General features: G+C 36.2%; 1 long non-coding RNA gene across 1 annotated transcript; it reads right to left on the minus strand.

The window, feature by feature from the left end:
- Positions 1-1,572: 1,572 nt before the first annotated feature.
- Positions 1,573-27,143, minus strand: LOC309651419. The gene is made up of 2 exons (XR_014258114.1): positions 19,499-27,143; positions 1,573-19,172 (listed from the first exon to the last, which is right to left on the minus strand). It is a non-coding gene; the product is annotated as an uncharacterized lncRNA (long non-coding RNA).

Raw genomic sequence — 27,143 nt, forward strand, 5'->3', positions numbered from 1 at the left:
AGCACTATTCCTAATATTATCAAAGAAGGAAAAACAATATTTTTGGTAAATGCTGAGCAAAATGGCAAAGAGGGTGATGGCAACAGTAACAAATTTATCATGAGATGCTGGTAAGGAAAGTTAAGAAAACCAAAAACTGAATGTTAAGACTAAATATGGGGGGTTTCCCTGGTGGCGCAGTGGTTAAGAATCCGCCTGCCAATGCAGGGGACACAGGTTCGAGCCCTGGTCCGGGAAGATCCCACATGCTGCGGAGCAACTAAGCCCGTGCGCCACAACTACTGAGCCCACGAGCCACAAATCTTGAACCCCGCATGCCTAGAGCACGTGCTCCGCAACAAGAGAAGCCACCGCAATGAGAAGCCCACGCACCGCAACAAAGAGTTGAAGAGTAGCCCCCTCTCCCCGCAACTAGAGAAAGCCCACGTGCAGCAACAAAGACCCAACGCAGCCAAAAAATAAAAATAAATAAAATAAATAAATTTTTTAAAAAAGACTAAATATGGGCTTTCAAAGAAAATATTTCAAAGGCATGTGTGTGTGAATAAGTATTTTCAGAGTTAGTTTCTATTAATTAGTCATAGGTTAAACATTTTCTCTTCTACAACGTATTTAATACCTACACATTATTCTGTCATAATTATGAAATGTAACTTATTTATCTAATCCACTGGCATTTTGTTGATCTTCAGTGTTCTCTCTGTGATCATGAATCACACATTTTTGCATGCATTTCTAATTATTCCCAGAGACTACAGTCATTGAGTTGTAATTGCTGGGTCACAGGGCATCGCCGTGTCATTTGTAATTTTGGGAGCAGGTTCCACATTGTAATGCCCATCAGTCCCAAATAGGACCACCCTGCCACCTAAAGGTGGCATCGTGTAAGCTCCCCACTAAGGTCGACCAGATGTTGTTTACAACTCAACCATCTCTGAGCCCAGAAAGACTGATTTTATAGAGCTTCCTAATCATACACATCATTGAGTAGTTGACCCACTTCTCCAGCTTCTTCAATAAAGAGGGTAGTTAGTTAAAAATTAATAATATAAGGATTTTCTACTTGCTTCACAAAGGAAAAATAATTCTGACCTCACGAAGGATTTAAGTCTTATTTGAATTCATTTACACTAGATAGAATAATTTCATATTCTTGAGGAAGTATATTGAATTATTTATTTAGCAATTTGTGTTTTCAGATCCTGAGTAGTAACATTGATTTCCATTTGAATGAATGTGAGAACGTTTGATTAGATTGTAGTTTTGCCTACTTTGTCTGAAAAATTCCTTTCCATGGATAAATTGAGAAATTAATTAGAATATAGGTTAATGGTTTGGCTTAACAAATCACTATTAAATTAAAATAAAAAATAACTGCTTCCACTTCTAGATAATAGAATAAACACATACATTTGCCTTACCTCCCTCCTGAAAACATATTAAGTTGACTATTAAAAATGTACAAATAGGGGGGACTTCCCTGGTGGTCCAGTGGTTAGGACTTCATCTTTCCATTGCAGGGGGCATGGGTTTGATCCCTGGTCAGGGAACTAAGATCCCACAAGCCGTGCGGTGCGGCAAAAAAAACAAACAAACAAAAAACCTGTACAAATAGCTTAGAAAAAAAGAGCAAATGTAGAGATGCTGTGGGAGTTCCCACATTTCCTTTTGCAGAGCCAATGCCCTCATCCTCAAGCTGCCACAAATATCTGCTGCTGATTGGCTCATGGCTGTGTTTCTCACAAGGAAACAGATTCTAGAATGAGATTTTGGATATGAATCAATCACCAGAAATCTGGCATTAAGGACTCCATTACCAGTGGTGGATGGAGAACAGATAGCCCATGACTGCTGTAACAACGCAGTTGTTAACACATTTATCATTAGTGAACCGGGATGGAATAATGGTGGGATGGAGTACATCAGCCAGGGCAATATTTCTGCACTTGAGAAGTAGGAGAGAATAGATTATTGAATCGCGCGGCTGTGGTGGAGTGCCGTTAATCCAGTGAAGGGAGATAATCACAAACCCAGGATGATTAATCACCAATTAAGGACAAAATCTGAAAGTCAAAGGGCTGCCTTGACAGATTTTAAGGAAGCCTATCTCCTGCAAAAGGAGAGCAGACAGAGTGGAGCACTGAGCTCAAGATTAAATCATAGGAATAGAGAAGATTCAGAGAAGGTTTAAATGCTGCAACAGTTACAATAGGGTCAGATAAGTAAAAGGACTCACAAGATTCCACAGAGCACATTCATTTAAAGCTTTTAATAAAGGCAAAGGGGACAGTACAGAAGGAATAAGAGGATGTAAGGAAGCATCAGGGCCCAAGAGACTTCCAAGCATAGCTACTTCGGGTTCATCTTATTCACACAGGGCTTGCTTTGTCTCTGGACTGAGCCTCTGAGATTTGTGCAAACTTGGTTCCTAGAATTTTCAGCAGGGTCCTGCATTCCCTTGTAGTCACCTAGCCAAACCGGTTATGCCAGATATAAGCCATTAATAAAAACAACCAGCCTGTGTCTCAGCAGGGAGTTCCAAACTTTGAACTGCATGTCATAAATCATTAGTTAGCCTACTACCTTATCTGGCCAAGAGTCAATGCTGTACTTCCTGGTGTCCCCAGAAATAAGCACGTAACTGACACCGTCCATCTGTAAAGTAACTGTCCTACAAAATGCCTAGCTCCAGCCAGGCTCCCATACCGATGTCAAATCCCTCATAGAGGAACTTTGCAGCGTCACTCCTTCCCCCGTAGCTTAGAGCTATGGAGGCCAGTGAGTGAATGCCCGGCTTCCCCAGCGGCGCACAATTAGAAAGAACAGAAAAATCAAAAACCATATAAAGAGATCATAGTACAAATATAAAGCTAATTAACACCTGTCATAATTTCAATAATAATTGAAGGAATGTAAGAAAAGATAATTATTTTGACCTTGATCTAGGAACACATTCTTTGAGGCAACCCAGCAGTGGTGATGTTGGACTCAAAATGAAGAAAATGTAATCCTGGCCATTCCTTAGCTCTAAAGAGAGCAACATTGACCAAGCCACAGCCATTGCGATGCTATTTTATTGGTTTTCCACTTTTAAAATCCACCTATAGATAAAGCATGAAGAAAGTATAGCTACAAACAATACTACCAAGTTGGTAATGTAAAAATAAAGGAATAACTGACAGAATCTAGGAGGTATTTTTGGAAGAAGAGGGAAGATTAGAAGGGTATGGCTAGAATGGAGAAATAGGGAGACATGACTTAAATCAATGGAATAAAATTTAGAGGTTTAAATATATTTTTTAAATTATATGATAAAGTACAAAGAATAACTCAAATATATCTGCAGGAAGGGGAAGGGAAATGATGGTGGTGTGAAAGGAGACATCCTTCTTTCATGGAGCAGGGAATCAGATGTCTTAGAAAGTGTGAGCATTAAATGACCACATAAACTCATTCTTGGAATTTTAAAATAATTATATAAAATTCTTTACCTTGTAACTGCTTGTATTTAAAATATTTTAATGCATCAACAAATCTGAGCAAACATTTTGAGTACAGATAATTAATTGCACTGTAGATGTCAGACTGAGACACAGTTCAAGTTGCAAAAAAAAAGAGTAATTATTTTGTGATTGCATAAAACATTTATTTTTAATATTGCCAAAATATGTGATGTCAGTTATGTTAAAAAAAAAAGTTATGATGAAAACGTGGATATTCCTAGCAAGGAGATAAAACGCCTGAGGTATTACCTGATCCATAGCTTACATTTTAATTTTTTAATTTTTAAAAATTTTTTAACGTCTTTATTGGAGTGTAATTGCTTTACAATGGTGTGTTAGTTTCTGCTTTATAACAAAGTGAATCAGCTGCACATATACATATATCCCCATATCTCCTACCTCTTCTGTCTCCCTCACACCCTCCTTATCCCACCCCTCTACATGGACACACAGCACCGAGCTGATCTCCCTGTGCAATGCGGCTGCTTCCAACTAGCTATCTATTTTACATTTGGTAGTGTATATATTTTCATGCCACTCTCTCACTTCATCCCAGCTTACCCTTCCCCCTCCCCGTGTCCTCAAGTCCATTCTCTGTGTCTGCGCTTTATTCCTGTCCTGTCCTTAGGTTCTTCAGAACTATTTTTTTTAGATTCCATATATATGTGTTAGACTACGGTATTTGTTTTTCTCTTTCTGACTTACTTCACTCTGTATGACAGACTCTAGGTCCATCCACCTCACTACAAATAACTCAATTTCATTTCTTTTTATGGCTGAGTAATATTCCATTGTATGTATGTGCCACATCTTTATCCATTCATCTGTCGATGGACAATTAGGTTGCTTCCATGTCCTGGCTGTTGTAAATAGAGCTGCAATGCACATTGTGATATGTGACTCTTTTTGAATGATGGTTTTCTCAGGGTACATGCCCAGTAGTGGGATTTCTGGGTCGTATGGTAGTTGTATTTTTAGTTTTTTAAGGAACGTCCATACTGTTCTCCATAGTGGCTGTATCAATTTACATTCCCACCAACAGTGCAAGAGGGTTTCCTTTCCTCCACACCCTCTCCAGCATTTATTGTTTGTAGATTTTTTGATGGTGGCCATTCTGACTGGTGTGAGGTGATACCTCATTGTAGTTTTGATTTCCATTTCTCTACTGATTAGTGACGTTGAGCATCCTTTCATGTGTTTGTTGGCAATCTGTATATCTTCTTCGAAGAAATGTCTATTTAGGTCTTCTGCCCATTTTTGGATTGGGTTGTTTGTTTTTTGATATTGAGCTGCATGAGCTGCTTGTATATTTTGGAGATTAATCCTTTCTCAGTTGCTTCATTTTGCAAATATTTTCTCCCATTCTGAGGGTTGTCTTTTCATCTTGTTTATGGTTTCCTTTGCTGTGCAAAAGCTTTTAAGTTTCATTAGATCCCATTTGTTTATTTTTCTTTTTATTTCCATTTCTCTAGGAGGTGGGTCGAAAAGGATCTTGCTGTGATTTATGTCATAGAGTGTTCTGCCTATGTTTTCCTCTAAGAGTTTGATGGTGTCTGGCCTTACATTTGGGTCTTAAATCCATTTTGAGTTTATTTTTGTGTATGGTGTTAGGGAGTGTTCTAATTTCATTCTTTTACCCGTAGCTGTCCAGTGTTCCCAGCACCACTTACTGAAGAGGCTCCCTTTTCTCCTTTGTATATTCTTGCCTCCTTTATCAAAAATAAGGTGACCATATGTGCGTGGGTTTATCTCTGGGCTTTCTATCCTGTTCCATTGATCTATATTTGTGTTTTTGTGCCAGTACCATACTGTCTTGATTACTGTAGCTTTGTAGTATAGTCTGAAGGCCAGGAGCCTGATTCCTCCAGCTCCATTTTTCTTTCTCAAGATTGCTTTGACTATTCGGGATCTTTTGTGTTTCCATACAAATTGTGAAATTTTTTGTTCTAGTTCTGTGAGAAATGCCATTGGTAGTTTGATAGGGATTGCATTGAATCTGTAGATTGCTTTGGGTAATATAGTCATTTTCACAATGTTGATTCTTCCAGTCCAAGAACATGGTGTATCTCTCCATCTATTTGTATCATCTTTAATTTCTTTCATCAGTGTCTTATACTTTTCTGCATACAGATCTTTTGTCTCCTTAGGTAGGTTTATTCCTAGGTATTTTATTCTTCTGTTGCAATGGTAAATGGGAGTGTTTCCTTAATTTCTCTTTCAGGTTTTTCATCATTAGTTTATAAGAATGCAAGAGATTTCTGTGCATTAATTTTCTATCCTGCTACTTTACCAAATTCTTTGATTAGCTCTAGTAGTTTTCTGGTAGCATCTTTAGGATTCTCTATGTATAGTATCATGTCATCTGCAAACACTGACAGCTTTACTTCTTCTTTTCCAATTTGGATTCCTTTTATTTCTTTTTCTTCTCTGATTGCTGTGGCTAAAACTTCCAAAACGATGTTGAATAATAGGTGAGAGTGGACAACCTTGTCTTGTTCCTGATATTAGAGGAAATGGTTTCAGTTTTTCACCAATGACAACGATGTTGGCTGTTGGTTTGTCATATATGGCCTTTATTATGTTGAGGTAAGTTCCCTCTATGCCTACTTTCTGGAGGGTTTTTATCATAAATGGTTGTTGAAGTTTGTCAAAATCTTTTTCTGCGTCTATTGAGATGATCATATGGTTTTTCTCCTTCAATTTGTTAATATGGTGTATCACATTGATTGATTTGCATATATTGAAGAATCCTTGCATTCCTGGGATAAACCCCACTTGATCATGGTGTATGATCCTTTTAATGTGCTATTGGATTCTGTTTGCTAGTATTTTGTTGAGGATTTTTGCATCTATGTTCATCAGTGATATTGACCTGTAGTTTTCTTTCCTTGTGACATCTTTGTCTGGTTGTGGTATCAGGGTGATGGTGGCCTCATAGAATGAGTTTGGGAGTGTTCCTCCCTCTGCTATATTTTGGAAGAGTTTGAGAAGGATAGGCGTTAGCTCTACTCTAAATGTTTGATAGAATTTGCCTGTGAAGCCATTTGGTCCTGGGCTTTTGTTTGTTGGGAGATTTTTAATCACAGTGTCAATTTCAGTGCTTGTGAGTGGTCTGTTTATATTTTCTATTTCTTCCTGGTTCAGTCCTGGAAGGTTGTGCTTTTCTAAGAATTTGTGCATTTCTTCCAGGTTGTCCATTTTATTGGCATAGGGTTGCTTGTAGTAATCTCTCATGATCCTTTGTATTTCTGCAGTGTCAGTTGTTACTTCTCCCTTTTCATTTCTAATTCTATTGATTTGAGTCTTCTCCCTTTTTTTCTTGATGAGTCTGGCTGATGGTTTATCAATTTTGTTTATCTTCTCGAAGAACCAGCTTTTAGTTTTATTGATCTTTGCTATTGTTTCCTTCATTTCTTTTTCATTTATTTCTGATCTGATCTTTATGATTTCTCTCCTTCTGTTAACTTCGGGGTTTTTTTGTTCCTCTTTCTCTAATTGCTTTAGGTGCATAGCTTAAAATCCTACCTTGGGATCAAGGAGATTAAAAGTTATCCTATGTGTTTATATGATATGTGTGTAGCCTGAAGTCTATTCAAAGCAGAGTTTGGTGGTTCTTTGAGGTTGCATCCTGGCTCTGTCCCTTACCAGCTGTGTGATCTTGTACTTAATCTCTTTGATCTCAGTTTCCTCACCTATAAAAGCAGAATAATATCAGCTCTTACCTAACTGATTGTGACAGTAAAATGAGTTAATTATCATAAAATGAGTTAATTAACATAAAATTACTCAAGATTTCTTCATACATAATTAGTTATTATCATCATCCTAAAGAAGGAATGAGGCTTTATGAGTTTAACTTAGGAACAAAGTAAATATATGGAGGGCAGTAGTCTGTGTCATGGCTACAACTGTAGCTATGTAAACCAGCTGGAAAACTAGCCCTCTGGATGCAAATATGTATCAGGAAGGGAGAGAGAGAGGCTCATTTAAAACTTGAGAGTAATTTTTCTAAACTTTTAAAATCAAGGGATACAAATAATACTGACTTGTGTCATAGACAAGGAGGAAAAAGTCATTCTCCATCCCTGCAGACCCACCAATTCTCCAATTTTACCTTGCACTATATAAAGATTGGCACAGTGCAGCCTCTAGATAATGGCAGTGAACTTCTGTGGTCAGTGGAGTGGCAAGAGAAGTTACGATGCCTGACAGGTCAGTCTGAAGTGAAGTGATACCCAGCAAGCAGGACAGCACATGAAGTAGGGTATTGAGAGCACCAGAGGCTAGACGTCCCCCTTCTCCTTCTCACCCCATATACTCTGCCCCCATGGCGATCTCTCCAAAGCATATATACTCTTTCCAGCCATACTCTGTGGAAATGATGGCCCAAAATATAATCATTGCTCCAGAAACTGAATGTTAGAATTTCTTCCATATTGACAGCTCTCAAAGTCCCCAGAGTAGTTGAGGAGAGTTAGACGGTAAAAATGTTGTTTTCTTTCATCATGAAAATGCCCTCTCTAACACATCCATGAGTTAAAATCCATGGTATCCAACATAACTTATGCTCTCAAATCAGACAAGTCCAAAAAAGAAATCTGTACTTCAGGGAGAAAGAATTTGTTAGAAGATTCCCTTGTATGACAGTTCTGTAGATTTAATCCTGGAAGATGAATAGGTACTTCTAAACATTTTATAACTATTAGAAACCCCAGCTTGCTGCTGTGTCACAATTAATTAAAATAATACACTTTCTTTCAATACAGAGCTTCAACTAAAGTATAGTGATCAACTCAAATTTATTTCCCACATCAAGAAAACTAAGGTTAAACTAGCTTGGACTTGGGTCACTCTCTGAGATAGTTTTGTATTTGTGAAAAATGCACACATTTCAAATAAAATCCCGAATTTCCCTTTACAATTAAGTCCTGCCTAAAAGACAAAGCTTTTAAGCATAGGAACCAAAAATGTCTTCGTCTTACCTTCCTTCAGAATTTCAGTGTAAGTATTTCTTGGATTCATAAAGCCGTTGGGAATTTTTATTGACTACCTTCAAAATTAAAAGGAAATAATGTGTTTAAGAAATTTCAGTGCTAATTACTTTACTCCATTTCTTTCTACTCCAAACCCCATCTGATCGCATCTACCAATTTCCTGTTTACCAATTTCTAGATGATATAGATAAACTTTATGTTATGAAAAAATACTTAGGTAGTAAACTTTGATTAATAGCTAAAGAAAATTCTAATTATACCTCTAAACAAGGAGCCCACTTTCTTATTTAGATACAAATCATCATATTTTTATCTTTGAGATAAATATTTTGGAGTAGGCTGAGAGTGATCATTTCTTTTTAAGTTTTCTCACCATATTACCAAGTCTGACCTACACATGAGTAGAACAGTGATATCATAGAAATTAAATTTAAATGGAACAGGATTCTCTCCTAGTTCATCTGTAATCTTTGGAGAGTTTAAGAACCTGTAGCATTTTGTTCATGCAATCTTTTGGGTAAGCTTCCTATCCTAGTTAAGTTTCAACAGACTGTGGTCATAACAGAAACAAGTTTTGACTCCCCTGTCACTGAGCAAACAAAGAACTGACCATCTGGACTCCTGGTTTGATAAAAAACTTTTAGGAAGCCAGAAAAATCCTGGCAAGTAAAGGAACATAGCTCCAGTGGAACTCAGAAAAATTCTCAAAGACATTATATTCAAACATTGTTTTATGAAAAACACGGACTTTTCACAACAAACACACACATACACACACCTTAAAATTCCAATAGGAGGCTTTGGACTCGACAATTAAGGATGATGATTTGGGTGACCATATAATTTATTGTTTTAATCAGGACTTTTTTTTAAGTGTGAAAGGAAGTACTATTAATTATTACACTGAGAGCACCGTAAACCCGGAAAATCCCTGACCCTAAAGATAATGAAAGGAGAATTGGGTGATGTTCTCTTTGCTAAACAAATCCATGAAAAGATAAAAAGTATTTCTGGCTGACAAATGAATTCAGTCATAGTGACATTTTTATGTTACCTTAAAAGTAACACATTCCATGTTCACCCTAGCTATGGTCTCATAATTTCATCTATTATAAATTTTGACCAATTTTCCAAACCTGAAAATGGCCTCAAGAGAATAGTCACTTGCCAGTAGATTTATCTGGACCCTGCTTGATGTGGTAGGACCAAATCCTTGCTAAATGAGTAATCAATGACAACGGTAACTGCTACAGCATGAATGCCAATTTTTGAAAGGGAGGTATTATCTCCACACAGTTGAAAATTTATTAAAACTCAATATCCCATTGGAACAAATTAATGCTAAGAAATCTTTCAAAAGTATTGTTATTGATTTGGAATTTGGTCTCACTGCTATACAAAACTTGGAGGAATAAAAAAGTGATTTTCCAGTCTTCCACCAAAAAGAATCCATGCAAGAAGGAAGCTGAAACGGTCCAAGAAATGAGTGAGATGAGCTCTTTGCTTTGTGAAGAATGTGGAAGAGGCCTGACCCAGAAAGAGAATGCATCTTCAGAGAGAGAAAGAGGAGGGGTGACAGGATCCAAGGGTGCTTGACCTCAGTTGCCCTCTTGAAGGTCATGATCAGAAGGAATAACCTCCTTGAAAGGACAGGGAAGGAATAATGTCTGATGTCTAAGGAATAATTACCATGGGATTACAATCCTTGGAAAACTTCCCAGGGGCCAAGTTCTCATAGAGGAATTGGTAGCCATAGCTTTCCTTATGAGAACAGACGGTCTAGGCTGAGATATCTTGTGTCCAACCACACACTTCTAAGTCTATACTTCACTCCAATCATTACCGCAGAAATAGAGTCTATCACTTTACTTTGGTCCCATTGGGACCTGCTGCTCTTTGCTCTGGGACATGGACCATGTTGGCACTCATGCATGCACAGTTATGGAAGTACGAGCAAGTTAGGAACTGAGGAAGCAACCTTGACCAATGGGAGACAGAAGTCAGTGGATAAATAATCCACCTTTCATATCTCAAGTTGATAATTCTAAAGTGCATTCTACAAAGCTCCTCAGAAACACAAGACTGAATTCCATTTACCCACTCAAAATGAATCCTGGAATTGGCTTTCCCTCCTTCACCACTTCACTCTTCCCCACTCTTCTTCACTCTTCTTCCAATTCACTTGCCCTTACTTTTCTTCTGGGATAACTTCTTGTTCCTGCTTCTCCCCAAAAGAAAACCTTATGCAAAGGATAAAAGCAGTTAGAATGATAGCAATTTGTCATCAGATAGATTTCCTCCATCTAACCACGGAGGCAAGAAGGAAGTGGCACACCATTTTTTAAGTGCTAAAAGAAAAGAACCCTCAACCCAGAATTCTGTATGCAGCAAAAATATCCTTCAAGAGTGAAGGGGAACCCGAGACATTCGCACAGGGAGGAAAACTAACAGAATTTGTTACCAGCAGGACCAACCCTAAAAGAATGGCTAAAGAATTTCTTAAAAACAGAAAGTAAATGATAAGGGAAGAAATCTTGGGACATCTGGAATTTTAAAAGGACAATAGAAAGAGTAAAAACATGAGTAAACACAACAGACTTTCCTTTTCCTCTTGAGTTTTTAACGTTTGATGGTTGAAACAAAAACTATAACAATGTCTGATGTGGTTCTCAATAACATGTAGGAAATATATAAGACGTTTATATGATAAATGGGGAAAAGACAAAGGACGTAAAGGGAGGTAAGATTTCCATACTTCACTCAAACTGGTACAGCCACTCTGGGAAATAAATTGGTAGTTTCTTAAAACACTAAACATGCAGAGCAAATTATGCAGCAGTCACACTCCTGGGCATGTATTCTAGAGAAATGAAAATTATGTCCACATAAAAACAGCTTTATCTGTAATAGCCCAAACCAGAATCAACAAAAATAGCATACGATAGATGAATATTACACACACTGAGGCACATCCATAGCATGGAATGCCTCTTAGCAGTAAAAAAGAATGAGATATTGGTATCTGCAACAACTTATGTAGATCTCAAAGGCATTATGCTGAGTGGGGAAAGAAAGCCAATCTCAGAAGATCATATACTGTGTTATTCTACTTACGTAACATTCTCAGAATGAAAAAATAATAGATACGGAGAAATAAGTTGGTAGTTGCCAGAGGTCAGGAGCGGTGGTGGGAGGAGGGAAGGGGCTAAGTGTTGTGTTCCTATGAAGAGGTTGCACCAGGGAGACCGTGGCCTTGCAACATTTGTGTGTCTTTATTGAGGTGGTGGTCACACAAATCTACATATGGCATAGAACTGTATGCACACATTGGACCGATATCAATCTCCTGGCTGTCATATTGCACTGTAGGTACACAAAATGTACCCATCAGGAGAAAACATGCCCTCTCTGCACTATCCTTGCAGCTTTCTATGAATTCATAATTATTTCAAAATAAAAATCTAATATTGTTAAAAGAATTAAAAAAGAGGGCTCACTAGGGCAACTTCTTGTTAAGCTTTATCTCAGAGTAAGAACTCACAAGTGCCCACTTTTTGTCCGTTATTGATTTCTTCTACATGCTTTGGTATCTTTCACAGTGATCCTATTTCTCCCCAAACTGCTTCTCAATACAATTTATCTTTCTTTTTGCTGCTTCACTCATGTCTGCAATAAGGTGGGGTTTTTTCTAACTTTTGTTTTTAGGAGATGAACATTCTGCTTATTTCTATCTTCCAGCATAGAACATGTATTTTTCCAGAGTTTCAGTTAATATAGAACAGCTTCTGGGATGAATTTTTATAACATTACTAAGCCACTAGCTCCTTTTCAGTATTGCCTTAATAAAATTATTTAAAAAGAACTGTATATATAAATAAATTCGAAGAGCATAAAAAATTCTTAACATTAAATTTTATATATATATATATATACTCTACATACCCATAAATTAATCAATAGTGTATGCACACACACATATATATGTATACCTACACATATAGACAAATTAATGCAAGTGTGGCCTATAGAGAAAATAAGTTCATTAACACTGAGGAAATACAAAGCACAAGTGTTATCAGAATAATTATGTTAATCAAAAATTTACTTTATTTGAGAGGTACACTGAGATGCATGCCAGCATCTAAGACAGAGTCAAGCTAATGGTCAAGGGAAGAAAATAAGATAAATTATTAGTTATCATTCTAACATGTCAGAATCTTACTTCAAGAAAACCAACTCCACAATTAGTTCTACATTTAACTCCTTACCAAAGAAAAGATCAACTTCTTTAAAAATTAAAGCTCTAAAGACCCTATCCTTTCTCATATGGCATCATTTTTTAATTGTCAGAAGTCCACTGAAAATGTTACTTTTGGGGCGATGATCCCAGGTGCACTGAACGGGAATCCATACATCACTCTTCATTGTCTACAACTTTAGTAACAATAGGGAAGTTCTAATGCGGTCATGCCAAAACACTCTTCTCTCCTTTTCAGTTTTTTCCACAACTGTTTTATCAGTAAAGATAAATGGGATTAATTTTACATTTTTGGAATGATATATTGTCTCTAGGATTGCTTTGGAAGTCTCTTTGCCCCTAAATATTAAAGATGATTTGGAGGTAATTGGAGGTAACTTGACTAATCTAAAATATTATTACATTCAAGAAAAAAAAAAAAAAAAACCTTGAAAATATATCTCACCTGAATAGTACAAATCTTTCAACAATGAGAATAGAGTAACTGAATTATGAAAATAAATACAGTCATGAAGGAAAAATGCAGAGGAATGGGAAACCAAACACCATCTTAATAAAAACAAATGAAGACAGATTGGGGCACAATACCTCATGGAAATTTATTTGGTTAATCATCACTATGAAAATGGATATACCTCTGTCAAAAAAAGAGGGGTGAATTCAACACACAAAAATTATCTACAAAATATGTTTTTTAAAATGGTGTTTTAGGGCATAAAAACACGTCAATTCTTCCTATTACAAACTCCCCAATCAAAAGAAAATTAAAGATTGGAGTCTAAACAGCACGATATTAACTAGAAGTTTAAATTCACATAAATAGTTTGCTATGTGCAAAGATACGAAGATGAGTAGGAATCTTGTTTCTACATACAAATTGCCAAGTACCCAGTTACCTGATTAACGAAGAAAAGAAACACAGATAATTGAAGAGCCAATATAATTTCCCTGACCTTTACACCACTCATACCCACCAAATGAATAGTTTTTCTCTATATATTGTTATGTGACCAAATCTCAAGTTCACTTCTCTTTGAAATATGCACTAAAATGTTGGTTACTTGCAGCACATCCTGAACACGTAGATGATATAGTTACAAAATATTACTCATTTCATTCAGATTATCCCTGTAGTACATAAGGTTTTTTTCAACTAGTATGAAAGACACAGTTTTAAAATCAATTTGCTTTTGCATTTCTCAGCCTCTTTCAAAATGTGTGTGTTTTGGGCTGTGCCCTGTTGACCCTCTGACCTCTTCTCTTACCATCTCCGTTTTCCTCACTCCAGCCGCACTGCCCCTCTGGATGTTCCTCCAACATGCCAGACAAGATCACACCTTAGGGTCTTTGCATAGCCTCCTCTCTCTGCTTGGAACTCTCTTCCCCAGGAAGCATCTCTTTTAAGTACCTGTTAAAATGTCACAGACTCAATAAAATGTGTCTGTCGCCCTATTTAACAGTGCAGCCATCCTTCTCACAACACCACATTCTTCATTCTCTCTGACCTTTCTTTTTTTCCTTTTTCCATTTCACTCATCATTTACTTATATTCCTTATAATCATCTCATTCGTTAGAGCTGTTTTTCATCTTTTTCACCTGTTTTTCGTCTCCTCCGAGTGTAAACTCCATGTGAAAGGTGTCTTTATCTCTTTTATGCACTAATATATCTCAATTTTCCAGAAATTCTTGGTGCAGAATAAGCACCGTAAAGGTTTGCTGAATCAATGAATGAGTGAATGGATGCGTGAATGTCTCACTCATCCTGAATCTTACTCAATATATTGGTAGGGTTTACCAAGGGGAATCACTCTCAATAGGAAACAAATCCTCTGAAATTCAAGTTGTTACAATTCATTATTTTGAATAAAACTAAAGAATATTTAATTTATTTATTTTTATAAATTTATTTATTTATTTATTTTGGCTGCATTGGGTCTTCGTTGCTGCGCAGGCTTTCTCTAGTTGCACTGAGCGGGGGTTACTCTTCCTTATGGTGCACGGGCTTCTTATTGTGGTGGCTTCTCTTGTTGCGGAGCATGGGTTCTAGGCACGTGGGCTTCAGTAGTTGTGGCACGTGGGCTCAGTAGTTGTGGCTCGCGGGCTCTAGAGCGCAGGCTCAGTGGTTGTGGCGCACAGGCTTAGTTGCTCCACGGCATTTGGGATCTTTCTGGACCAGGGGGCTCGAACCTGTGTCCCCTGCATTGGCAGGCAGATTCTTAACCACTGCACCACCAGAGAAGTCCTAAAGAACATTAGAAAAAAAAAAACACTTTAGAGGACCACCTAAATAAGTACATGGGAACATAGAGGTTTTCCAAATCATTTTAGATTAAAAAGACCCCTGGCACAGGAAAGATCGTAGAAGGAAACTGTGGAGGATACTCGCAAACTGCTTATGAAATCCATTTGCTCTTTTTTTCTAAGAACTAGCTTGTTACGGTGACCGTGTTACTGAGTCCCAGCCGGTAGAATGTGGGAGAAACCGATGTGCATTGCTTCCAGAACTAGCTCTTTAAAAGCTCCACCCTTGTGATTTCTATGCCCGTTCTTCTTCAAGGACTTGACGCAGATAAGCATGGTAAACCAGGAAGCCACCTGCTCAACAGTGTGGTGCTACAAGCTGAAGGAAGCCTGGGCCATAGAATCACTGCTTGGAGAGAGGCACCTGCCACTGTGAATACCCATTTGGATGTTACATCAACATGAAGTATACATACATCTCTTATTTTAAATTACTGAGAATTTGCAGTTCAAGTATTATAGTAGTTAATGTTACTTTCAGTGATACAGGAATATTCCCACCGTGTTAAATAGGAAATTTTTTTCTTTCAGAGACTAACATTCTAGCATAGTTAAACATGCAGAATCCAGATGTAGGTCTGAGAACCCAGAAGACATAAAAAATGCTTTTTCTTGCAATGCAAGATCACATCTGGTGAAGGCTTCAATAAATGTTTCTAATAGGCCTCCTCTCATCTTTAGAACTCAGCCAACATTTTTGTGATAGTACAGAGAACAGCTGGATTGTTTGAAAAACTTACCTCTGAAAGGGATGAGACAGGAAGCTAGTAGGGCAATTGCAAACATGTTCATTGTACCATCATGGGACTGCTTTTAAAAGGCTCTATGTTTTTTGGAAAATTTCCTCTTGAATCAGATTTGATTTTTATGAATTGCTTGCCTAAGCTCAACCTCTAGAATTTAAGATTCTAGTCATTATATAAATCCACTACATAAAGAAGCCCTCGATAATTATTTTTTCATTTACAGTAAGTTTTAGCAAGACAAATGACTAATAAGTCTTCAATTCAGTAAAGGGAAATTTTGAAAATAGTAGACTCCAAAAATAATACATTAATAACTCAGGCTCATTGGGAACTTCAGAAGAGTTTTAAACATATGAATCTTCCTCTAAAAAGTCATAAATTCACATATCCTCGAATAAAACCATCTGTGAAATAAAATTATTTCCTTCATATTTGCTAGTGTAAAACTAGAAAATGGTCAAGCAGCTTAAATTACCAGCTGCTTATGAGGACGTTAAAATGATATTCTTAACTGACACCTCCATCTGGAGACACTGTATATTTTTGTCACCTAAAATAATTATAGCCTCTTCAGAAAAATAAGGATGAATATTTTAAATAGTGGCATACAAGGTTATGAAATTTCTCTGTTGTTTTCCTATATTATATGTCCTCATGACAATTTTTTATATCATGTGAAAGGATAATTGGTTCCCTAAAGAAGCAATGATTTATACCAGCAAAAGCAATAACAAAAGAGAATATCTCTAAATCTACAGGAACAGATGCTACCGCTGCCTCTAGTGTACCTCTTCCCTTCTATTCACTGTCAGAAACTCAAATACTGCCACTTGTAATTATTCTTTCTCCCTCTTTACACATAATCACTCCTTCTTTTGTACTCCCTGAGAAGTTAGTTTGTACATTGATTTTAGCATTTAGGTTACTGTTTTATAATTACTTACATTTCTGACTTGTCTCACCAACTGTAAATTCACATTTTCTTCTTCCTTGTGTCTTGGCATTTTACATACTGGCATATAGTAGTTTCTCAGTGGATATATGTTAAAGCAGGGATTTTTGTTTCCTCAGTAAAACCATTTTATGCCACTGGACAAATTCAGGTATGAAATTAGAGACTTCAAAATTGTATTCTCCCATGTAACTAAAGGTATTCCTGAAAAATATTTCTTCATGAAAAAGTGTGTGTATAACATTTAAAAGCAGATGACTGGGGTTTAATAGCTGCAGAATAAGAGCAGGCTAGAGAATTGTACTGAATGTATCAAACAATGAGTCTATAGTTGCGACCAGAGCCAAGTCAAAGGACCCAGACAGTGGAGGCCATAAGAAGGTGCCTTGAGATTGTAGAATCCATAGCAAACACTATGCATATCCATATATCATGAAATTAAGCAGAAACAATGAGAAGAGTAAGGTACTCACTAGAGGCAAGGTCACTGAAAACATAGGGAGAGAAAAATGGAGTCATCACAAAAGTGGAACAACAGTGGAATGGCACTAAACAGAAGAGTGTAGACATGATTTTGAAAAAAATGAGAGGCTGGTTGCTTATGTGGCAAGTCTACACTCTTCCCTGGCTTTGGACTCTGCAGTGTCCCATGGAGAACACTGAATTAGACAATTACCCACGGAGGAGAGAGCCTTTGTGGGAGTTCAGGTTTCCAAAGAACGAGTTCCAGACTGGAGCAAAAATTGTGCGTTTAGATGCATTGAAGTTGTTAGTAAAAACTGGAAGGGTTGTTTGCTACGTCAAATACAAAGACAGCAACACAAAAGTTTAAAGAACGTGAATAATCAAGATAACATGACACCACAAAGGATCACAATGATCTTCCAGTAACCAAACCCAAACATATGATGATCTGTGATTTACCAGATAAGAATTCAAAAGATCTGTTTTAAGGAAACTTAATGAGCCACAGGAAAACACAACATAAAATAGAAAAGGGAGTCAAAGCATACCACTATTAAAAAAAACCATCAATTCAAAAAGGAAGGCAGCAAGAGAGTAGGAAAAGAACAAGAGAACCCCAAAACGTCCAGGAAACAATTAATAATATGGCATTAGTAAGTCTTACATCTCAATAATTACTCTAAATGGAAATAAATTGAATTCTCCAATCAAAAGACACAGAGTGGCTGGATGGATGTAAAAACAAAAAACAACAAAACAAAACCAAAGAAAAGAAAAACCCAAAAACCCAAGACCCAACTATATGCTGCCTATAAGAGGCTTATTTCAGCTTTAAGGATACACATAGGCTCAAAGTAAAGGTGTGGCAAAAGGTATTTCATGCAGATGAAAACCAAAGGAAATCAGAGTTAGCTACACCTATATCAAACAAAAAATCTTTGAGTTGAAAATTGTAATGAGACAAAATGCTCTATATATAACAATAAAGGGTCAATTAATCAAGAATATACAATGTTCATAAATACATTTTCACCCAATATTGTAGCACTTAAGTATATTAAGCAAATACTAACAAATCTGAAGGGATTAATGACAAGGCAACAATAATAGAGGACCTCCATGGATAGAACATCCAGATAGAAAATCAACAAGGAAACATTAAACTCAGACCATACATTAAACCAAATTGACCTAACAGACATTTATAAAACGTTCATCCAACAGCAGAAGAGTACATATTTTTCTCAAATGAGCATGGAACATTCTCCAGGATAGACTATATGATAGGACACAAAACAAGTCTTAGAAAATTTAAGAAGACTGAAATCATACCAATTATCTTTTCAAATCACAATGGTATGAAGCTAGAAATCAACAAAAAGAAGAAAGCTATAAATTCTACAAATATGTAGAAATTAAACAACACTCCTGAATAACCAATGAATCAAAGAAGAAATCAGAAAGGAAATAAAAGAATATTTCAAAACAAATGAAAATGAACATCAAAACTGATGGGATGCTACAAAAGTAGTTCCGAAAGGAAAGTTCATAGAGTTAAGTTAAGTTAAGAAATAGAAAGATATCAAATAAACAACCCAACTTTACACTTCAAGGAACTAGAAAAAGAAGAACAAACTAAGCTGAAAATTGACAGAAGGAAGGAAATAAAGACGAGAGCAAAAATAAAATATAGACTAGAAAGACAATAGAAAAGATTAAGAAAACTAAAAGCTATTTTTGTGAAAAGATAAATAGACAAACCTTTAGCTCAACTGAGAGAAAATAGAGAAGATTCTTAAATAAAATAAGAAATGAAAGAGGAGACATTACAATTGCTACCACAGATATACAAAGAATCATAACAGATTAATATAAACAATTATATGCCAACATTTGGATAACCTAGAAGTGGCCAAGACTGAATCATTAAGAAATAAATAATCTGGGCTTCCCTGGTGGTGCAGTGGTTGGGAGTCTGCCTGCCAATGCGGGGGACACGGGTTCGAGCCCTGGTCTGGGAGGATCCCACATGCCGTGGAGCGACTGGGCCCATGAGCCACGGTTACTGAGCCTGCGCGTCTGGAGCCTGTGCTCCGCAACAAGAGAGGCCGCGATGGTGAGAGGCCCGCGCACCGCGATGAAGAGTGGTCCCCACTTGCCGCAACTGGAGAAAGCCCTCGCACAGAAACGAAGACTCAACACAGTCATAAATAAATAAATAAAAGAACGTGAATTTCTTAAAAAAAAAAAAAAAAAGAAATAAATAATCTGAATAGACCAATAATGAGTAAGGAGTTTGCATCATTAATCCAAAACCTTCCAGCAGAAGAGAACCCAGGACCAGATGGTTTCACTGGTACATTCACCCAAACATTTAAAGAAGAATGAATGCCAGTCCTTCTCAAACTCTTCCCAAAAAATTGAAAAGTAGCAAACACACCCAAACTCATATTATGAGGCCAACATTACCCTGATACCAAAGCCAGACGTGGACACCACAAGAAAAGAAAACTACAGACCAATATCCCTGAAGAATATAGATGTAAAAATTCTCAGCAAAATACTAGCAAACAGAATTCAACAGCACATACACTATGGTCAAGCAGGATTTATTCCTGGGAAGCAAGGATGGTTCAATATACTCCAAGTAATAAATATAATACACCACCATTAATAAATGAAAGATAGTTATGAACATCACAACAGAAGCATAAAAGGCTTTGACAAAATACAACATCCTTTTAAGATTAAAAAACCCTCAACAAAATGGTTATAGAAGGAATATACTTCAATGTAATAAAGGCCATATATGATAAGCCCACAGCTAACATTATACTCAATGGTGAAAGGCTGAAAGCTTTTCCTCTAAGATCATGAATAAGACAAGGGTGCCCACTCTTACCACTCCATAGTCCTGGAGGTTCTAGCCAGAGCAGTCAGGCAAGAAAAAGAAATAAAAGGCATCTGAATCAGAAAGGAAGAATTTAAACTGTCTCTGTTTGCAGATGATATGATCTTGTATATAGAAAATCCTAAAGACTTTACCAAAAAACCTGTTAAATCTAATCAACAAATTCAGTGAAGTTGTAGGATAAAAAATAGACATATAGAAGTCAGTAATAGATACAAAATATAGATATTCAGGAAGAATATAGAAAAAATTTTTTAACTGGGCTTCATCAAAATCAAAAACACTGTTAAGAGAATGAAAAGACAAGCGGTAGTCTGAGAGAAAATAATTGCAAATCATGTACCTAACAGAAGATTTGCATCCAGAATATATAAATAAAACTTTCAAAAGTCAGTAGTAAGAAAACAACCCAATTTTTAAAAATGGTCAAATGGGTTGACAGATACTTCACAAATAACATTTGAATATCAAATAAGTACATGGAAAGATGCTCAACATCATTTGTCACAATGATTAACTGTAATAAGCGTTGTAATAGGTCTCAAAAATGAAATAATATTCAGTTGGCGAAACTGTTTAAATACTAGAATAACAAAATAGCAAAATACCAGAAGCTCAATGTCTTACAATAAAATATATACTACTTTCCTTTCAGTTTATGTTGTAAAAAGATAGAAATAATAGGAATACCTTATAGTACAAAGTTTTAAAGTGAAAGTATGTGGAATATTATATTTTGTGATTTCTCCTATTTTTATATATGTTTGTTGCTAATAATATCATTACCACCTCCAAATCGAGTAGCAAATAAAGTCAAAGTTGCATTTTTCTGTATGCTATTGACTCAAAAACTATACTTAATATAACACAGAGTCTATGAAATCTAAAGTTGGAGAACTCTAATAATTTCCAAATATTTCTGCTATTTGGATACACAGAACTTTTTTGTTATGAAGAATTCTTTCTCAAAGTTTAACTTAGTTTAGATGTTAGCAAATAATTATTTTTTCAGTTTTAATACCCTGTACTAGTATATTATGCAGAAAAAAACACTCTTATATACTTCTGGATGGAGTGTATAAAAAATTCCAGAAGGAAATCTTTAATATTTAAACTAATTCTAAAATTAAAGAATCACTTTTACTTTAGAACATAATTTTAACAATTATTAACTAATATTGAGCACATAATCTATCCTAGGCACTTTGGCAAATAAATGAAATTCATTGTCTTCATGAATCATTTCAACAAATATATAAAGTAGACAATATTTTTGTTATATTCATTTTATCTATGAGAAAATGGAGCTTGAAAAGTCTTATCCAAAGTCATACAATTAGTAGAAATAGAGTCATGAGCCGCTAAATATATATAAAATACTTAGCATCATGCCTCTCCAATAGTGAATGCTTAGTAAATGCTTTTTAAAAATAATTTTAGATGATGGTTTTTATAAATTTTTTTAAAATCACTACTCATTTTTTAAAAATCACTACTAAAATCTAATTTATTTGGATAAAATTTGGAAAAATGATCTCTGGTATCTCTTGACAGCATTGTTTGCAAGGGCAAATGTAACAAAAGAGTATTATTTAATGGTGAATATTTTGTAGTGAATCTGCTGATTGACCTCAAAAGATCTATGGGGAAAGCAGGAGCATTTCCAGAGGCCAAGGAAGGAAACAGGCCTTGATTAGAAGGGAGGGAATTAAATTTCTTAGCTCTAGCAAGAATAGAGATTGGGAAGTGTCACTGCTGTGGTTACAGGATCACTTGATCCTGTGTTAAAGGTGAAGAAGTGAATTATATATTTCCTCTTCTGCGTGCTCTTCTGCTATGCTTCTATTCTTTTTTTTTTTTTCTGAGTTAAAAACTACTAACTGAAACATGTTTACTGATAAACTGTTTTATTGTCTTAACATCTATACTGCCTTCTTCTCTGAATTTCCAATGTAAATGTCATTCTAATCCCTAAATTTGTACCTCCATATAACGGGAGATAGAGGAAACCCTTCCTAATCTTTTCCATAATAATTTTTTTGTGAATATAAACAGCCCACTCTGGACTTGCACTGTTATAAGTGAGCTTAATGGAAGACGAGCTGGTTGGCTAATATCCAATTATAGTGGCGTCAGCAGTCACATTAGCATCGCCTCTGCTTTCTTGCCCTGTTGCTCACCAGGTGGCTTCTATGACCTCTTGTCCACAGACCCTAGGTCATTGGTCTCTAGTAACTGCCATTAATTTAAAAGATTGGAGCTTTGCTTCTTTTTTTTTTTTTTTTTAATTTATTTATTTATTTATTTATTTTTGGCTGTGTTGGGTCTTCGTTTCTGTGCAAGGGCTTTCTCCAGTTGCGGCGAGCAGGGGCCACTCTTCATCGCGGTGCGCGAACCTCTCACCGTCGCGGCCTCTCTTGTTGCGGAGCACAGGCTCCAGACGCGCAGGCTCAGTAGTTGTGGCTCACGGGCCTAGTCGCTCCGCGGCATGTGGGATCCTCCCAGACCAGGGCTCGAACCCGTATCCCCCGCATTGGCAGGCGGATTCTCAACCACTGCGCCACCAGGGAAGCCCAGGAGCTTTGCTTCTTAATCTTCCTTAGAAGAAGGTCCTAATGTTAATTGCCTTATTTTTGTTTTTTGGCACTAGGTTGATTTTCCTTTTCTTTCAAAATATGGCAAAAGTAAAGTTACATCTTAGCCAAAAAAAGTTCATCTTCAGCAGAAATTACTGGCTTGAGCTGTAGAATATTTCTTAAACCTATCTTATTATTCTGGTTAGTTTGCCACTAATCATTAAGTTTATAGAAAATACCAACAAAATATGAAAAAAACCCTACTTTTTAAAAGTATATGACATGTTAAATATCGTTTCAGTGATTCCCTTCTTTATTATGCTTTTCAATTTCTATGCCAAATAGGAAAATAGATCTCCCTCTGGGTTTTGAGTTGTCAATTATTAACGTCTCTAGATTTTCTCCTCCCACAAATCTAGTATTCTTTCCTTGAAATGCATACTCCTCATGAAAGAAAAAACAAACCCTACTTTTCATTTGAAAAGTCTGACTAAAAGCTTGTTATGCAGCATCAACCTACTCTCTGCCTTCCATATCCTCCAGAAATCTAGAAAGACATTTTTTATCACGTCCACACTTGTTTTTGAGGCAGCCAGAGTACTTGCTTAATCCCAGGAAGCAAAAGAACTGAGAGTGAGAGAGGGGAAGAGCAAAGGAAAATGCTGATCACAAAGTGCAGATTGAGAACATAACCCTCCCCAGCCATGCAAGTCACGAGGGCAGAGTTTAATACAGGAGGAAAACTCTGGACACTTAGCTTACCACGTATTCCTTATACCCAGAATCACTGAATGGATGTCTAGGAGAAATGTCCTTAAATCTGTCCATAGGAACCATTCTTTCTCTTTATATCTAAGAGAGGAATTTCAGCAAGACTTACATAGCCAGTGAACAATTTAAAGAACAATCTATACTACCTGTCTCCTCTAAATACCTCACCTAACTGAATGACTCTTAGATCAGAAATTAATGAATAACAATAAAATTATTTAAAGGGCACCATGCAAAGATATTTCAGATCAAGGGAAAGATGAGTTTAGTTTCAAAAACAGTGCGGAATTAATTAATAGGATGGTGGGGTATTTTTAATTGACTTGGTAATAAAGCCAAGTATTTAATGTTTTTTTAAGACCATGAAATAGGTGTGATCACCAAAATAGCCATGACATCCAATTGGCCATTTCAAAATACTCTGTATATGGAATTTCAGGTTATGGCTTGAAGTGTCAGGTCACTATAGCCCATTCCTTCTGTGACACACAAGCAAAACTGCAGACAAAATTCAAAGAACAACCACCTAAGCACTCTGAAAATTAGACGAGTGGATTGTGGAGAGTAATCAAAGCTTGGAGAAGCAAACACGTGGAGTAGATTTTCCATTTTCCCTCTCTCTCAACTTTGCTTCCATTTCTCTGGCACCAAGAATAAATTCTGTTATTAGGTGTATCTATGATTATGAAATGTTTCTTTTCATCTCTGGTTTTAATCTTATCTTGAGGTCTATTTTATCTTATATTAAAATTGCCATTCTAGCTTATTTTTCCTGCTGTTTCTTCCATACATTTATTCTCAATCCATCATTGACTTTATCTGTAAATCAACTTTCAGAATTAATAAGTTTAGCAAGTTTGCTTATTACAAGGTACATATAAAAATCAATTCTTTCTGTTTATTAGCAACATATAATAAAAAGTGAAATATATAAAATAATGCCATTAACAGTAACATCAGTAAAGTCAAATACATAAAAATCAATCTAACAAAATATATGGAAGACCTCTAACAGAAAACTTACGGAGGGAAAATTTTAAAGACCTAAATAAATGGAGGACTAGATCAATTTGATGATTAAGAAGATTCAGTATTTCAAATGTCAGTTCTCTTCTAATATTCCTTAGAGCTTATGTATTTACAATCAAAATCCTGATGTGTATTCTATGATAAACTGATTTTAAAATTTATATGGGGAGTCAAAGAGCCAAGAATGACTGTCACTCTTGAAGATGAACAAAGTTAGATTTCCCTACCTGATATCAAGACTTAGAAAACTACAGTAAGAATACAATGTGGGATTAGGACAAGGTTTAAGTGAAATACACACCTGGAACAGAAGAGGAAGTTCAGAAACACCTCCACACGTATATGGTCACCTGACTTATGATCCAGGTGGAATTGCAGGGAAGACTTTTTTTTCAATAAATGGTGCTAGATAAGTTGGATATTCATATGGGAGGAAAAAAAAATGTAACCTTGACCCCTATTTTGCATCATACTCCAAAAAACCAGCTCCAGGTGATTTCTAAGTTTAAATGTGCGAGGTAAAACATCAAAGTTTTAGAGGAAAATATACAACATCTTCATGACTTAGGGGGCTTGGAAAGATTTTTAAATAGGACACAAAAACTACTAACCATAAAATTTAAAAATGGCTTTTTTAAAATTAATTTTAAAAAAAATAAGGGAGACATGCTGTATTTTTTGTTTTGTTTTGGTTTGGCTTGGTTTTTTTGGCCACACTGCACGGCATGCGGGATCTTAGTTCCCTGACCAGGGATCAAACCCGCGCCCCCCTCATTGGCAGTGCAGAGTCTTAACCACTGGACCGCCAGGGAAGTCCCTTAAATTAATTTTTATTGGAGTATAGTTGATTTACAATGTTGTGCTATTTTCTGCTGTACAGCAAAGTGAATCAGTTATACATATACATATATCCACTCTTTTTTAGATTCTTTTCCCATATAGGGGACCTATTGGATTTTATTAAAATTATGACCCTCTAGGCTCACCAAAAGACACCATTAAGAGAGTGGAAAGGTATAAAGGGATACACATATTTTATACATATATAGTATGCGTGTACACACTTATACATATGCATATCCAGAACATACAACGTAAATCTACCAAAGACTGTCTAATAGACACATGGACGAAAGATATGATGAACGGCTCTCCACAAAGGAATATACTCGAGTGGCTCAATGTGCTCTAGATCATTAATCACCAAGGAAATGCAAATTAAAACCACCATAAAATACCACTCTGTGCTCCTGGGAAGACTAATGTGAAACACATACATGTGATAACAAGTGTGAGTGCGGATTTGGAGCAACTGAAAATCATGTGTATCGCTACTGGGAGTCTGAGTTGATAAAATGTCTTGGGAAGTGATTTTGGTTATCTACTAGCTCCAAACTATGATGCAGCAATTTTGCTCTTAGTACTATCTCTACCCAAAAGACGTGTGTATATACTCATGGCAGCTTTATTTATGATAGCCACTGAAGTAAGTGTCAAGCCTAGAAAAATACTCTTGGTTGATGGACATCAGAATAGTGATTACTTTGGGGAGGGAGTTGGAAATGATAAGAAGGGGCATGAGGAGAGTTTCTGTGGTGCTGGTAACTTTCTGTATGTTGTGCTGAGTGATGGTTATGCAAGGGCATTTACTTAATTCATTTTAGATCCATGCATGTTATGCAGTTATACTTCAGTAATAAAAGTTTGCTTAAAAAGATGACACAACTTAACAACTATCCTTAAAGAATTGTATTTTAACTTAACAATATTTAATTTAGAATCCCACCCAGTTCTGAACTCCAGGCCCTATGTAGTTGCACATAAAAGAGATTTAATTTTAAAAATAGTTTATAAGCCAGTTAGTAAAGTATATAAATTCCAATGAATATTTTTGAAAATCAGTTTCATCATTCTGTGTTGTATCTCGCTAACATGAAAAATACAGCATTTTCATGGTTACTTTTATTAATTTTCAGTTAATTTTTATTATTTTATTAACTTTTATTAAGCCTCTCACGTCCGTACTGTGAACATATTCATATGTACACATTACATTCATAAATATCTATATGCCATTAACACCTAATAGAATCCAGAGGAGTTTGATATTTTAAAAAATTAGAATTAGCGAGAATAAATTAGAGAAAACTTCCATTTTCATCACTATCCAGCTGTTGAACTGGAAATCTTTCTTCTTCCTAGGCGGCAGATACAACAGTGGCTTGAGCTCAGGCCGGTCAGTCTCTCTGCGGTGTAGCTGAGCCATCAGTAATCAACAGGCTACCTTAGATGGTCACTGAGGTTGATTCTATATCTAACACACTGTGATTCCAATTTAATAGGATTTCCTGAAAGAAAGTATCTCAACCAGTCTTTTTATTACTGTCTGATATAGGGAATGCCTCATTTCCTCCATAATTTGCTTGAATGATCAAATTATGAATTAATTGAAAACAGATGACTATTTCTAGCTTGCCCAGAATCAAATGTATTGACTTTCCTTTGTTTGGTTAAGTTTTACTTAGTACTCGCTAAGCCATAATTAATAAAGCATGACTTAAATTTTCCCAGACCTACTAATCACATGACAGATGTTTGCTGCATAAAGGGACACTGTCTTATAAAGGACAGCTGTA

This window comes from Balaenoptera physalus (assembly GCF_965194825.1).
Source record: "Balaenoptera physalus genome assembly, chromosome: 21".
NCBI lineage: Eukaryota > Metazoa > Chordata > Mammalia > Artiodactyla > Balaenopteridae > Balaenoptera > Balaenoptera physalus.